The sequence below is a fragment of the Larus michahellis genome, chromosome Z, assembly GCF_964199755.1.
Source record: "Larus michahellis chromosome Z, bLarMic1.1, whole genome shotgun sequence".
NCBI classification, from domain to species: domain Eukaryota; kingdom Metazoa; phylum Chordata; class Aves; order Charadriiformes; family Laridae; genus Larus; species Larus michahellis.
Window position 1 is genome coordinate 13,772,966 of NC_133930.1, and position 15,164 is coordinate 13,788,129.

The 15,164-nt window shown below is 38.1% G+C and overlaps 1 protein-coding gene across 3 annotated transcripts in view; it reads right to left on the reverse strand.

Moving 5' to 3' along the window:
* Positions 1–15,164, reverse strand: part of PRLR (prolactin receptor) — a 175,013-nt gene that overhangs the window by 151,083 nt on the left and 8,766 nt on the right. The window contains exon 1 of one of the 3 annotated variants that reach the window (XM_074570490.1): positions 11,867–11,897. The exons of the other annotated variants lie outside the window; for them this stretch is intronic. The gene's annotated coding sequence lies outside the window, so the exon portion shown is untranslated. Of the gene's footprint in view, positions 1–11,866; positions 11,898–15,164 lie in introns of those variants that run through there. 3 annotated transcript variants of the gene reach the window in all.

Consider the following 15,164-nt stretch of genomic DNA (forward strand, 5'->3'; position numbering starts at 1 on the left):
TCCACAGAGCTGCTCACCAGACAGCTACATCCCAGCCTGTGCTGCACTCCTGGATTATGGTTTCCCAGGTGCAAGACCTTACACTTGTCCTTGTTGAACTTCCTAAGGTTCTTGTTAGCCCACTCTTCCAGCCTATCCAAGTCTTCCTGCAGGGTGCCTTTCCCTCCTGAAATGTCCACTTCCCCACTCATTTTGGTGTCATCAGCAAACTTCATCAGGGTACACCTGATCCCATCATCCGGATGTTTTTTTTTTCTTTTGTAATTATAGACATGTTAAGCAAAAATAGCTAGTAGTTTGGTATTTTATAATCAGTGCATACGAGTTCACTGGTCAGAAGCTTTCATATTAGTTAAATCAGAAATAAGATAGACCACAATGAATAAAAATATTTTCAAATAACTATTTTAGATTATAGCCTGCTTATTTTCTAGAATTCTTTGACTCTGGTAAACCAGCATATTAACTGCACACCACTTTACACTGTCCAGCTTTTCAACATGCAATGGCAGTTGATGCAACTCAGTGGTCACTCATTTCCATAAATGAAACAATATCAAACAACTTTTTTTATCTATTTTTTTGTATATTTCTATTTTCTTGTTTATTATTCCCTTCTACATTCATAATTTGCATGTTATTTCCCTTTCAGTTTTTCAAAAATGTCAAAGCTTTCATTAACAAATTACAGTCATAGTTCAATGATCATAGAATCATAGAATGGTTTAGGTTGGAAGGGACCTTAAAGACCATCTACTTCCAACCCCCACCTGCCCTGGGCAGAGACACCTCCCACTAGACCAGGCTGCTCAAAGCCCCATCCAGCCTGGCCTTGAACACTTCCAGGGATGGGGCATCCACAGCTTCCCTGGGCAACCTGTGCCAGTGTCTCACCATTCTCACAATAAAGAATTTCTTCCTAATAGCTAATCTAAATCTACGCTCTTTCATTTAAAACCATTACCCCTTGTCCTGTCACTACATTCCCTGATAAAGAGTTCCTCCCCTCTTTCCTGTAGGCCCCCCTTAAGTACCAGAAGGCCGCTATAAGGTCTCCATGGAGCCTTCTCTTCTCCAGGCTGAACAACTCCAACTCTCTCAGCCTGTCCTCATAGCAGAGGTGCTCCAGCCCTCTGATCATCTTTGTGGCCCTCCTCTGGACCCACTCCAAAAGGTCCATGTGCTTCCTGTGCTGAGAACTCCAAAGCTGAACACAATACTCCAAGAGGGGTCTCACAACAGTGGAGTAAAGGGGTAGAACGACCTCCCTCGACCTGCTGGCCATGATTCTTTTGATGCAGCCCAGGATGCAGTTGGCTTTCTGGGCTGTGAGTGCACATTGCTGGCTCATGTTGAGCTTCTCGTCCACCAACACCCCAAGTCCTTCTCGGCGGGGCTGTTCTCAATCCATTCTCTGCTCAGCCTGTATTTGTGCTTGGGATTGGCCTGACCCACATGCAGGATCTTGCACTTGACCTTGCTGAACTTCATGAGGTTTGCACGGGCCCACCTCTCAAGCCTGTCCCTCCAGCGCGTCAACTGCTCCACACAGCTTGGTGTCATCGGCAAACTTGCTGAGGATGCCCTCAATCCCACTGTCCATGTTGCCGGCAAAGATGTTAAACAGCACTGGTCCCAGTACCAACCCCTGAGGGATGCCACTCGCCACTGGTTTCCGTTTGAACATTGAGTCGTTGACCGCAACCCTTTGAGTGCAGCCATCTATCCAGTTCCTTATCCACTGAGTGGTCCATCTATCAAATCCATGCCTTTCCAATTTAGAGACCAGGATGCCATGTGGGGCAGCGTCAAACACTTTTCACAAGTCCAGGTAGATGATGTCTGTTGCTCTCCCCTTATGCACCAATGCTGTAACTTTGTTGTAGAAGGCCACCAAATTTGTCAAGCATGACTTGCCATTGCCATTGGTGAAGCCATGTTGGCTGTCACCAATCACCTCCTTATTTTCCATGTGCCTCAGCAGAGTTTCCAAGAGGATCTGCTCCATGATCTTGCCAGGCACAGAGGTGAGATACTGACCGGCGTCTACTTCCCTGGGTCTTCCTTTTTTTCCCTTTTTGAAAGGGAGTTCAGCAGGAACTTCACCAGACTTTTCAAATATAATGTAAAGCAGCTTAGTGACTTCATCTATCAATTCCCCCAGGACCTGTGGATGGATTTCATCAGGTCCCATGGACTTGTATACCTTCAGGTTCCTCAGATGGTCTTGAACCTGATCTTTTCCTACAGTGGGCAATTCTTCATTCTCAGAGCCTCTGCCTTTGCCTTCTGCAACTTGGGTGGTGTGGTCGGAGCCCTTGCCAGTGAAGACTGAGGTGAAAAAGTCATTCAGTGCCTCAGCCTTCTCCATATCCTGGGTGACCAGGTCTCCTGTTTCCTTCCAGAGAGGGCCCACATCTTCCCTAGTCTTCCTTTTATCTGACATACTTTTAGAAGTTTTTCTTGTTGTCCTTGATGTCCCTGGACAGATTTAATTCTATCTGGGCTTTAGCTTGCCTAATCTTGTTGCTGGCTCTGTAGGCCTGCTTTTTGCTTTTGAGCTTGTCCAGGAGCTCCTTGTTCATCCATGCAGGCATCCTGGCTTTTTTGCCTGACTTGATCTTTCTTGGGATACACCGCTCCTGAGCTTGGAGAAGGTGATCCTCTCCTCACTGGCTCTACCATTTGGAGAAGCAAGTTGTCTTTGTCACATTCCAAGAACTTCCTGTGTTTCTTGTGCCCTGCTGTGTTGTCCCTCCAACAGGTATCAGGGTGGTTGAACCCATGAGGAGCAGGGTCTGTGAACAGGATGCTGCTCCTATGGAGGGCTAAGCCCTATAGAGAGCTTCATCTGTGTCGTCATCCTGGTCAAGTGGCCTGTAGCAGACCCCCACTGTAACATCACCTACCCATGCATTCCCTTTAATCTTGGACCATAAGCTCCCCGTTGGCTGTTCATCCATCCCCAGGTGGAGCTCCATGCATTCCAGCTGTTCATTGACATAGGGAGCAACACCCCGTCCTTGTCTCCCCTGCCTGTCCTTCCTGAAGAGCCTGTATCTCTCCATTCCAACACTCCAGTCATAGGAGCCATCCCACCATGTCTCTGTTACGCCAATGAGACTGTAGCCCTGAAGGCGTGCACACATCTCTAACTCCTCTTGTTTGTTCCCCATCTTAAATGGGGATCTTAAATGATACGAATGGCGTTCTTAAATGATATATAAGCCCTCCTAATGAAAAATACAAACCCATGTGATTTTTTTAAAACATACCACAAACAGTTTTTTTCTATTTTGCTGAGTGTCTAGCAATTGGATTTTTTGCAGTCTTACTGTTCTTACTGTCTGTAAGATTCCAGTAGTGATAGGATCAGAAAGACTGAAGCTAATGAGTCTTCTAACAGTGCATGTTTCCTATTCAGTCTTCTGTATGTTGTTAGATAGAGCAGATCAACCCTCTGTAAGCAGAGGCATAAAACTATTTACAACTGCTTAGTAAATGTTGGGCAGGCAGGGATAAAGTACATAATTGTGTGAGCTGATGCAGGCAGGATGCAGGAACAACCACACAACCACACACCACGGATGAAAGGCAAAGAACAAATTTAATCTCGATACCTCACAGGCCGGGGAGTCTCCGAAGCAACACCCGGGTAGAGGCACACAAGCAGGGACCACAGGCACCGCGGAGTGAGAGTTCTTGTTAGCAAGAGTCCTTGGCAGCGAGAGAGTCCTTGTTAGCAAGAGCGGGCGCACATTCCCTGTTCTTGCTGGTATTTAAAGGGTTCAAACAGGCATAGTTTTCCCACTGTGCTTTGTTCTTCTTCAACAACAGGCCAGGATTCTCAAGCGGCTAGATATGGTGTCCCTGAGCCCATCACAGACTTACGTTATCTAAGTGCAAGTGTTTTCCTTGCAAGCACCCGAGAGTGAATAACAATTAGTGTGATATATGTGTTTTCCAGCACCCCAGGTGCGAGTCACTTGAGCGTATTTACAATCCTCCTCGCCGATCTTCCGTTGCTTTCCCACAATAATGTAGTAAGTAATTACAGCATTCTCAACATGAGGAAAAAAAAAAATTAAGGATATTTAGGAAAAAGAAAATCTTATTACTCCCATAAATTAATCCCAATAGGCATCATAAGGAAATATATTATTTTTGTGGTAACTTTGCCTAGTCTGTTCCACTTTAAGCTTCACAGCCAACACAAATCTGTTCTTGTGCCCTTTCTTGTGTTTTTCCACCTCATTTATTGCTGTCTACGTCCTTTCACTCTGTCTAGCAAACCCTAGCATCTCCATCCTTCCAACTTCTACCAGTGATGCAAGTCTCTCAAACCAAGTGACTCTACCATTCTCTGGCTTCCTCGTTATTCTCTCTCCCCTGCACGGCATCCAATCCTGCCATCCTCATTCACTCTGTTCTTGACTATAAAATGACCTTCCCAATTGCACGGAACCTTTTTTTGCCAACAGAAATGCTATGCTTTTAATGGAAAGGGGCTTATATTTCACTTTTTTAAGTGGCAGGACACCTCCTGCCTTCTACATTAACTTCAGTTTGTGCGATACCTATATTGTACTGTCTCAGTACAGGCCCTTTTCATATTTTTTATTCTTCATTTATTAGTAAGAAGTGAAGAAGTTAAGTTTATAGCAGGCCTGAATTTTGTAGCAATGCAAAATTTTGCAGCAATGTCCAGGTCAACCAAACTGCACTTCCAGAAGTATGCAAAGAGGTGGCTTCCCTGTCATAGGGATCATTTTACTGGAATTAACACTAACTATCTTGGAGGCATGGAAAATATTAATAGAAAAGGATACATTAATGGAAAACCCCAAAGAAGAAGGAAGAAGGGAACTAGCTGCTCCCCGGATCCCTTCTTTGTGAAGGTGTGAAATAGCATATTTGCCATTCCTGTTTGCTGAAAAAAGTATTTAGTGATTTGTCATATCAACTGGCTAGAACACCTCTTGGGGCTTCTATTCCCCTGGGAAATAAAATTTTAATTCAACCTGCTTCAAGACTGATCACTTTAGTTAAGCCCTGTAATTCTAACAGCTATCAGCAAAATTTCTATCCCAGTTGTACACTTGGAAGTGTAACGATGACCTGTCTGCTGTGTAAATCACCCACAAACTGGCACTATTTGGTTTATCCATTGTGACATAATTATGAATGCAAATCATACTATCTACAAAGACAAAGGTGCACAGCTTTTCTCATTCCTGTCTCAATGACAATACAAGCTTAAGCAACCCAGAATTCAATGGACAACAAATAATCAAAAATTTTGTGATTACATGTGCAAAACTTGTGGTTGCTGTGGCCAGCACAGAAAATCTTTGCTGCATCTCAATATTCAGTTGTTGGCATAGCTAAAGTAGCTTCCCTTCTTTGAACCATACAACGATATCATCAGTCCTCACAGAAATACTACAGAGATTTGATGCATATCCACCCAACCATACCCCATAGTAATTGTGCTTTCTATATTTATGATATCAGTTTCCAAACAACCCTGTTCACTAATTTCGTAGGTGAACAACTTATCTGTATTTGTGGCCAAACAAAAATGAAAGTTTAAGCAATTCTGCTGCTGTGCAATTTGGTCCTTAGCAACTTTTCCACAAAAAAAGAGGGCATAAATGTAAAATTCCATTAAAATCTTGTTCTCTCATTCCAGTTTCCTTTTTAGCTCCCTATCCTTGGGCCCATATTTATAGTACATTTCGTAAGCTCTCAAAAGCAGATGTTGAATGGTCTCAATAAATATTCTTGCAAAACATTGTCCAGATTGTATCTATCAGCAACTGGTTAAAGAAGTTTCAATTGTACTTAACTTCATTTAACTCACTTTTTGCAACATTTTTAAGAATGTTGCTTGCAAATTATATGTGTTGTTTTGTTTGAGATGTTACAATTAATTTCCACCATCTTGAGCCAAGACAAGCAAGCCAACTGTGTTACTGCAAAAAGTAATGAAAATAGTAATGTCATTAATGTGGTTAGATGGAAAGCTGCACTAGATTGACAAAGAGCTCTGGAAAAATTAAGCCATCTGCAAGGTAAGATATAAAATACAGCCAAGACAAGCTAAGTTGAAAAATACTTTGTAAAGATGCAGAGCTTAATCCTTTCAAGTGGCAGACTGACAGAGCTGATGGAAAAGGTGCAGCTGTTTCATAAGCAAATCTATAATCAAATGCAATTATGGTTTTAAACTAACATGAATCAGTTCTAATATTAGCTGCCACAAAGCTTTCGCCCAATTAATATCTGAAGAGCAATTGGCATTATCTACAGGTCACTACTGATATGATTAGCATATCAATAATTTGTACTGAAATTGCTGGAGAGGATTAGTTAAATAATACAATTGCTCCATGTTCCCTTTTTGGTTCCATTGTTACTCCAAGTAGAGTGAAAAAAGACAAAAAAGAAGTGGCTCACAGAAGGCAAAAGGAAGGATTTGAATTTAGGAAAAAAGTTATGCTTACACAAAGTAAACTGTATGTGTTACATAGAATGTGCATCATATATACCAAAAGCATTGTTGGTTTTACACACACCTATTCAGGGTTTCATTGTTTACAAAATAACTCTTTCTTGGTATCTTCAGTTCATCATCTAGATGATACTCCACAATGCTCTGCAAGTCTCCAGAGGCAGCTCCTCAAGACACAGTGTAGTCATATTTTGATACATCTCTTTCAAACCCGGATCAAATACTTCAGGGGTTGAGATCGTCATCATGATGCTTTTCTATTTTCAAGTTTGTTTTTGACTCCACAATTGCAAAGATAACTTCTTCATCTCACTGAATCTCAGCTGGTTCCAAGAACAAATTCTGACTCATCACATACAGTGAACAGTTTGAAGGGCAGCAGCAAAACTCCTCTTACTGGTCTATATTCACACACTCATACCTGGCTATTGATGCCCTCTCTATATATCAGTCATAAAAAAAGCCAGTCTTAATCCTGACCAGAATTTGCACTTAATTCTCCTAACAGGCCAGCAAGTGCTCTATAAACAAAAGAACACTCAAAGCCATATAGACCTGACCTAGAGTATCAACATTACCATCTAGTTTGCTCACATGGGTAAGGAGTGATGCGAGCCAATATGAATTCCTTGTATTGATTTATATTTCTGTATCCCATTATTTATCTCTACATTCTGGGACTGCATGGCTTTGTAAGTCTAACAGGAATATTACTTGCAATGACTGGGGGGAGGTGGACATGGAGAGCAGGAAATACACACTTTGCTTAGTGTGTAAGAAGTACTAATTCTGTCTTTCATGCTCAAAAGAGGGTAACTGTTCCTTATGAATTTAGAAAAGGCTCATTTTTATCACTGTGTCTGCAGCAAGGTTTCCCTTGATTTCAAAATCATGTACCTGTCTTCAGAAAAAAACAACACAACAGAGAGCGCCAATTATGACAAAGTTCACATCATCTCTTCGAACAGATTACTGTTCCTCATATACAGTTAAATTACACAGTACCAAGTAATGTCTCATACCAGCTTAGTAAATTAAGTTAAAATATTTAAAAGACAATAGAGGACATTATTTCTTTCCTTATATCAATACAATATTATTAAAAAAATAAAGTTGGAAAATAAAAAGACTTTTATGCCAATTCAAAATGAGTTTTCTCTCTCCAATATTACTGCTCTTTTCCCTTTTGACAATGACTACTGTTAAAGTGAAGATAAAGATTTTCTTCCAGGGCCAAAAAAAATAATTTGGATCATGTCAATCCAATTTTCATTTTTTTGAATGTATTTTTTTGATGCACGTCTTTCTTATGCGCTAAGCAAAAGTCATTAAGTAAGGTGGTAATGATGAATATTTTCTAACAACTCCAGGGCACAGATTTATAAAGAGACAGCTTCTTATAGAAGGGGTAGTACTACATATGTATATACATGAGTTATGTGTGTTTCCACACATACACACATATATATATACACACACATAAAAATATTCACTAAACTTTCTGAAATACAAGAAAAAAAATTACATATGTGTTCTATCAATGTTAAAAAAAACTCGCCACAATGCAAATACATGTTTGACTTTATATTAGTATCACCTGCTTCCAAAATTTAAAGTTACATGTACAAAAAAGCTCGTATTCTTGAAGAAACCAGACAGTTCATGCACTTCTCATGATAGAAAACTAAAAAAAAACCAAACCACAAATAAAAAAACCCATATAAAGAATAAATAAAAACAAGTCCATTCATAATAACATTTAATTAAGGACTTAATCTAAAAACATTCAAAAAAATTCAGAAAACTAAGGTATACACAATAACCAATTTAAAAGCAAAAGTACAAGTAACATATTAAACAATGAAAAAAACTTCTTTCAGACTGACTGCTCTGGGATCAAAGTGAGAAACAGATAATGCACAAGAAAGGACAGGAGAGCATAATTTATCTTACAGTTTAATTTCTTATAAGAAAACATCTTCCAAACTAATGTAGAATTATAGAATATTGCTTTAAAAGACTGTAACACCAGATCCACTTTCAATGCTGTACGCCAATTTAATACAAAATATTCAGAAGACATGTCTGAATTAAGAAAACTTTGGCATTCACTGTATCTAGCAGAAAGGACAAAGAATTTTGATGAAACCATAAAAAACACGTTAAAGTTAAAACTAAAGAAAAGGTTGCTGGGCAACATAAAGACTAGCAAAGCAGCTCAGTTTAGGTAGCAACAAACATGGTCTACATCTGCTAGTTTAAACTGTAGTGATTTCCAGAGATTGTCCCTCAGTTAAATGATAGACTACACCATATTTTTATGTGGACAATAAAGTAAGTGGATAGCTCAGTATCCATCTGTGCATAGCACACTGAGAATGAGTCCCAAGTTTTATTAACTGCTGAGCCGAAGGAAATAAAACGCGTTTGAAGTCAAATGCTAAACTAAGAAAGAAAAAAACAAAACCATAAGAGAAAGTATGTTTTTCATCTTCACCTCATACATTTCCTTAGGCATCATAATTTCTTGTGTTTAAATCCTATCATAAATGAGTATCTGAGTCATGGCGGGGCAATAAACAGTAATTACTGGCAATAACTATAAATTACAATGTATAATTTTCTACTCCATTTAAACATACAGTCTGCCCATACAATCCACCAAAGGACCATGCCTGTCACAAATAAGATCCAGTATATTGATCATAATGTCAAGTCAGACTGGTTCTTAATGATTTAGCAGGCTGGCATTTTGTTACAAGGACTAGTGTTTTGTGTCACAGAATTTGATTTTATTTTCTTTTAAAAATAAGCATAAAATGGATCTACCATAAAGTGGATTAAATAACAAACAAGTCCCCAAATTAGAAAAAAAAAATAGAACTTCATACTATGCCTAATTTGAAATTGGCCTGTATCAGAAATAGTGTGACCAGCAGGATTAGGAAAGTGATTGTCCCCCTGTACTCGGCCCTAGTGAGGCCGCATCTCGAGTACCATGTTCAGTTTTGGGCCCCTCACGACAAGAAACACATTGAGCTCCGGAGAAGAGCAACGGAGCTGGTGAGGGGTGTGGAGCATAAGTCTGATCAGGAGCGGCTGAGGGAGCTGGGGTTGTTCAGCCTGGAGAAAAGGAGGCTGAGGGGAGACCTTATCGCTCTCTACAACTCCCTGAAAGGAGGGTGTAGCCAGGTGGGGGTCGGTCTCTTCTCCCAAGTAACAAGTGATAGGACAAGAGGAAATGGCCTCAAATTGCACCAGGGGCGGTTTAGGATGGATATTAGGAAAATGTCTTCACTGAAAGGGTTGGAACCCTTTCCAACCTAAATGATTCTATGATTCTGTGAAATTACTATATACCTGTTCTGGCTAGGAGCTAGAACAGTATGTACAGATGTCCTACTGGGGCATGAAAACATAGCCAAGTTAACCATCTAAATGTATGTGACTGAGATATATAAAAGGTAAACTTCGTCATCTCTTAATCAAGAATTGCTCATCACCAAATCCTTTCTCAGATTTTTAGATCACGAAAATTTTAAGGATTAGGCAAAGAAACATACCAACAATTGCCAGCTAAGCAAACATCCACCACTTTCTTTGCTTCTCTTTTCTCTCTCAAACCACCTTCTTTTCTTATGAATGAGCTCTGAACTAAAAGGCCTTTGATTCATCTCTTTGTCTGATTTGTTCTACAGCTTCACATTTAAGATTCTAGTCAAAACGGTGCTTTTATTATTTATTTCCAAAAAAAATTAACCAGAACCTCTTCCACTTATTTTTTGCACCATTAAGTTTACTAGTCATTGCCTGCTTTTTTTGAGAATGTGGCATTCTTATTCTGTACAGTGTATCCTATCCAGAAAAACTGCTTTAATGAGAATTGCTTCAGTAATGGTTGTGTAATCTTTATCCAGAACCTGATTATTAATGATTTTACCTTACTGCTTTATATATTTGTTACCTTGAAGGTGTTGAAATATTTCCAGCCTTTCAACGTGCTAGCAATACCGCATGTACATGTTTCATACTACATAATGACAGAGAAAGTGTTTATCATACTTCAGTAGTGTATGAGAACACTCTGTGATAAATCCAGGTTCAGTAAACCATTTACTAGCAAATTTCTGTTTATCTTAAGAAAATTACAAGTTAGAAAAAAATGTGGTTGACTGTTATTTATTGTGATATACATGCCTTCTTTTTAAGCTTTAAATTATATCTTGCTCAGCAATGACAATATTTCAGAATATCACCTATGATAAGGATCGCATTTTAGGGCCTTAAGCTTAACTTCTTTGATCACAAAGTTAAATCTTACGTATATTTTTTCTATGCAAATATGTTATTTTCTTCTGGCTGCTGTAAATGAACATTGTTAAAGAGCTGCTGACAGAACCTGCTGGACTTCATACTAGGGCAAAATTATTTCCCTTAAACTCACACATTCTATTTCTTTTGTGGAGGTATCTTGGCTATTTAGGAGTTTTACCTACATTGCCAAGACCTGATGGGAAACTCATTATAATATGAAAACTTTGTGGGAACAGAATGAGTTTTACAGACTGGTTAAAATGTAGAACAATTTCAGGCCTTCTAGTATTTCTTAAATATGAAATAAATATGAAAAGAAATGGAACCTGAACTGAGTAAAGCAGAAAAAAAAATCCTCTCTCCAGTGAAGAAATATGACAACACAGAAAGAAGAGGTGTAGCAGAAAGAAGTGTGAAGAATGATGAGCAGGTCTTGCATAGGAGAGAACAAAAGTTTGTAGAATTAAAGATAGTATGCTTCCTGAGTACTCACAAACTTGCACAAACAGACGTCAATAAAAATTATAGTAATATCAGTTGAATAAGGAGGAGGAAGTAAGGAACCTACTAGAAAGCAGAGGCTGGAGAAATATTAATAAGATTCAGCTAGGGTCTGAAATGGAACTTCTCACAAAGTGAGAAGTGGTTTTTTAAATTATTTTTATTTTTAGGAATTTTGCCATTTCACACAACAGGGTTTGAACTGTCACAACTACAGCATTAAGAATGGAAACAGAATATATACATGGAATACATACTACACCTGAATATCTAGAATATTAGGATAAATAAGGTTTGCAAGAGGAATATTATGGCATAGTATCTACAGTTCTTATAAGAAGTTCTTGATACATACTAGGATAATGCATACAAACAAAGAAATTAAATACTTTAGAATTTTGCCATGTTTCAGTTCTCTGTTTTTACACTTTAACCCTGAACAAAACCTTAGAAACTGAAACACAGGTCTTTCAACTACATGAAACTAGCACAGAGACAATTCTGTGACATGACAGCAGTAAGGCAGGTTCAGCATACCATTGTGATAAAGAGGGTAGCTGTAACTTTCTCATCAGGGTAACTGATAAGCAGCAATGCCTTGTGACAGGATTAATTTCTGAAAAAGTCAAAGATGGATCACCATTAGAAGTCAGCATAAATTACTAAATGGTATGCTTAAAAGTTATGGCCAGTACATCTAAACTGCCTCCCCAGGCTGCTAGGTAGTGAGTAAGTAGGTGAACTCTCAACAGATATACAGAATTCTATTAGAATTTCTGCTAAGTATTATCATTTTCTCTTACTTTTCTACCACATGTATTTTACTGATTATGACTGAAAACACATTTGGATTAAAAACAAAATGCCCTTCACCTCCACAGTGATTTTTTCCTTTAGGTAACATTCATATCACCAAGCAGCTCTTGCTAAGACAAACTGTAAATACAAACTCTTTATACAGTTTCTACATCTCCATTATTTAATAACTACACAATTTGTGTCCTAAATTTAATGTAATCTATCACCTTGCGAAACATGCATTTTTTTCTGCTTGTTAAATGTCCATATTGCAGACTTGTCTCATAAATCATGGCTGAACCACACCTGCATACTCTGAACACTGTAAGGTATCCTCCCTGAAAAAGAATGATCAACAATTAAGTCCTCTTCCCTAGTGAGGATATCTTCATTACAAACAAAACCTATGCTGTAAAATAAATATGGATCATCGTTATTCAGTTCAAAGATGAATCAAAAAGAGTAACCATATTTAAAAGTCTCTGTTGTGTAATACGGACATAGAGTATAATAAATCACAAAACTGAGCAAAGCAAAATGTTACAGTTATTGAAAAACTACACCTCTGTAGCAGCTGCTGTTCTATATGCTGACATGTTATACACAAGATGGAAATACCTACTTTTAATCTTACAAAAAGCTTGTAAATAGTAGCTTACAAATACAGAAGTGATGGGGACAATAGAAACACATTATTTAAATATCAAAAATTATTGTAAGGAAAGCAATGTTACTCTATTTCACAAAAAGTGAGCCAGAGATGTCTATAAAAAACTGCCATACTCATTCTCTTCTCCTTGCACAAACCAATTGAGGGATGATAAATTCAAAAGACAAATATTTGATGAAGTTGTATTTATATAATTATTAAAATTTCAAAAATATGTCATGAAGGAAGAAAATATTATTAATTCCATTAATTACATTTAGAATTCAGGGGAAAAAAATTTAATTAGTTTACTTACATTCAAATAAGTAACTTCATGGGAAAGAAACTGCATTGCAGAAGTAAGCAAGCAATCAGTATTTTTTTTGTTTATTAGTGGTTTGAACCACTGAACTTTGTGTTAGCAAAAGAGTTTGCAAACTCAATGGATGTTTTAAAAAAACATTTAAAAGCATATACACATGTGCTTGCACACCCACACCTAATCTATACATAAATTTTCTTATGAATCTTGCAAGTTTCTGTAAAGCTGGGTTTCATAAGCCAGATGGGATTGCATTTGACTTCCAAAAATGTCCTTAATTTTCTCCCTGAGCTGCTTTCGGGTGGTTGTGATCACCAAGATCCATTCCCACTAGTAAAGGGGTTTCCATGTTAACATACCAAAGCAAAGCAAACTTAAATTTCTTAGCGTTAGACACAAATGATAAGATGATCGAATATTGAAACAATTGAAACAATTGAGCCAAAATTCATATGAATTTAACTGCTGCATTGTCCAATTTTGTTTGCATGAATGCTTGGGTCTGTCAGAAAGCAATTAACAATGTCGCAATTTCATTTATTTGCTTTTTGTTATGTTTGCTATTCCTTGGCTTCCCATATCTGATTCATCTCTCTCCATAGAACAGGAACTGTTAAAAATATTCCTTAAAAGGGATTGTTGAACAGAGTTTCACATGGCAGCTAATCACAGGAAGCAGCTGCATAGTTCCAGAAACAGAATTATAGGAATCTTAGGGTCCATTTATGCAGTAAATTATTAAATTATATTTACATGGCCTATACATATAAATGAGATTAATTTGATGCTGTATAATCAGTAAAGTCTGACAGGTATGCTTATTTCTTGTTTTGAAATTAAAGCTATTTTTCTGTGCTTCACCTGGCCCATTCAAGTAATATCATGCATTAATCTGTGGGGGAAAAAAAAATCAAACTAAAGGATAGAATTTGTTTGATTTAACTTAATAAACAGCATGCGGCATTTGCCTTTTATAGGTTTGGGTCTTTTGTTATTCCAAATATGATTAAAGCAAAAATGTATACCCAAATTTTAGAACGGCACTTTTCTCTAAATTGAGGATAAGGACTATTCTGTCTCTGTAAGATTCTTCTGGTTCATGCAGACTCTATGGATTATGTATCTGCAGCAGGTATAAGCTTTAGTGAAAGAATTTCATGATGCCATCCAATGGTAAACTGACCAAAAGATCGAATACATCAGCTTCATTCACATATTTTATTATCTACCAAGCAGGAGAATTTTTGTCACAGAAAATGTGATCATTTTCATTTTTAGAATGGAAATGAAAAAGAAGAATTTATTAAATTGCTATATGCAACAAGAATTCTGTTCAAGGTTATATTAAACCTTCAAATCATCTACTGAACGTACTTTCAGAAAAGAAGAAATTCTACCAGTGACCTACTAGTACTTGTATTGTATAAGAACACATTTAATGTCACGAAGTACCCACTTTTGTAACTGCAGTTGAAATAGCTTTGAATGGTGCAGCCTGAGCATCTGTATTTGTATTGTAAAACAGAAGTAACAGTATAGTGAGAGGTAAAACAAGAGAAAGGGCAAAATGAGCTTTACTGTCAGAAGTGATCAGTGAGAAGAAGAAAGTGAAACAATGATGTGGCGTATCACTTCTTTACTGACGCTGAAGACAGGTCTACTTGAGTATATACACGGAATAACACTACTTCAAACTCTGTGAGGTTTTCAGAAGAGGCAGGAAGAAAATGGTGTGTTCTGGTTATTGTTAATGATTCAGTCTGCCAAATGCTGCTACTGTGCTGCTGAAATGGAACTTGTCATTGACAATCATTTCTTTGGGAGCATTCATTCTGCATACAAACCTAAATCACTGGCAACTAACTGATCCTAGCTGGAGGAAGTGGTCCAGAGGTAGCGATCAATGGCTCAATGTCCAGATGGAGATCAGTGACGAGTGGTGTCCCTCAGGGGTCCGTACTGGGAACAGTACTGTTCACCGTATCTTCATCAATGACATAGACAGTGGGATCGAGTGCACCCTCAGCAACTTTGTGGATAACACCAAGCTGAGTAGTGCAGCTGAC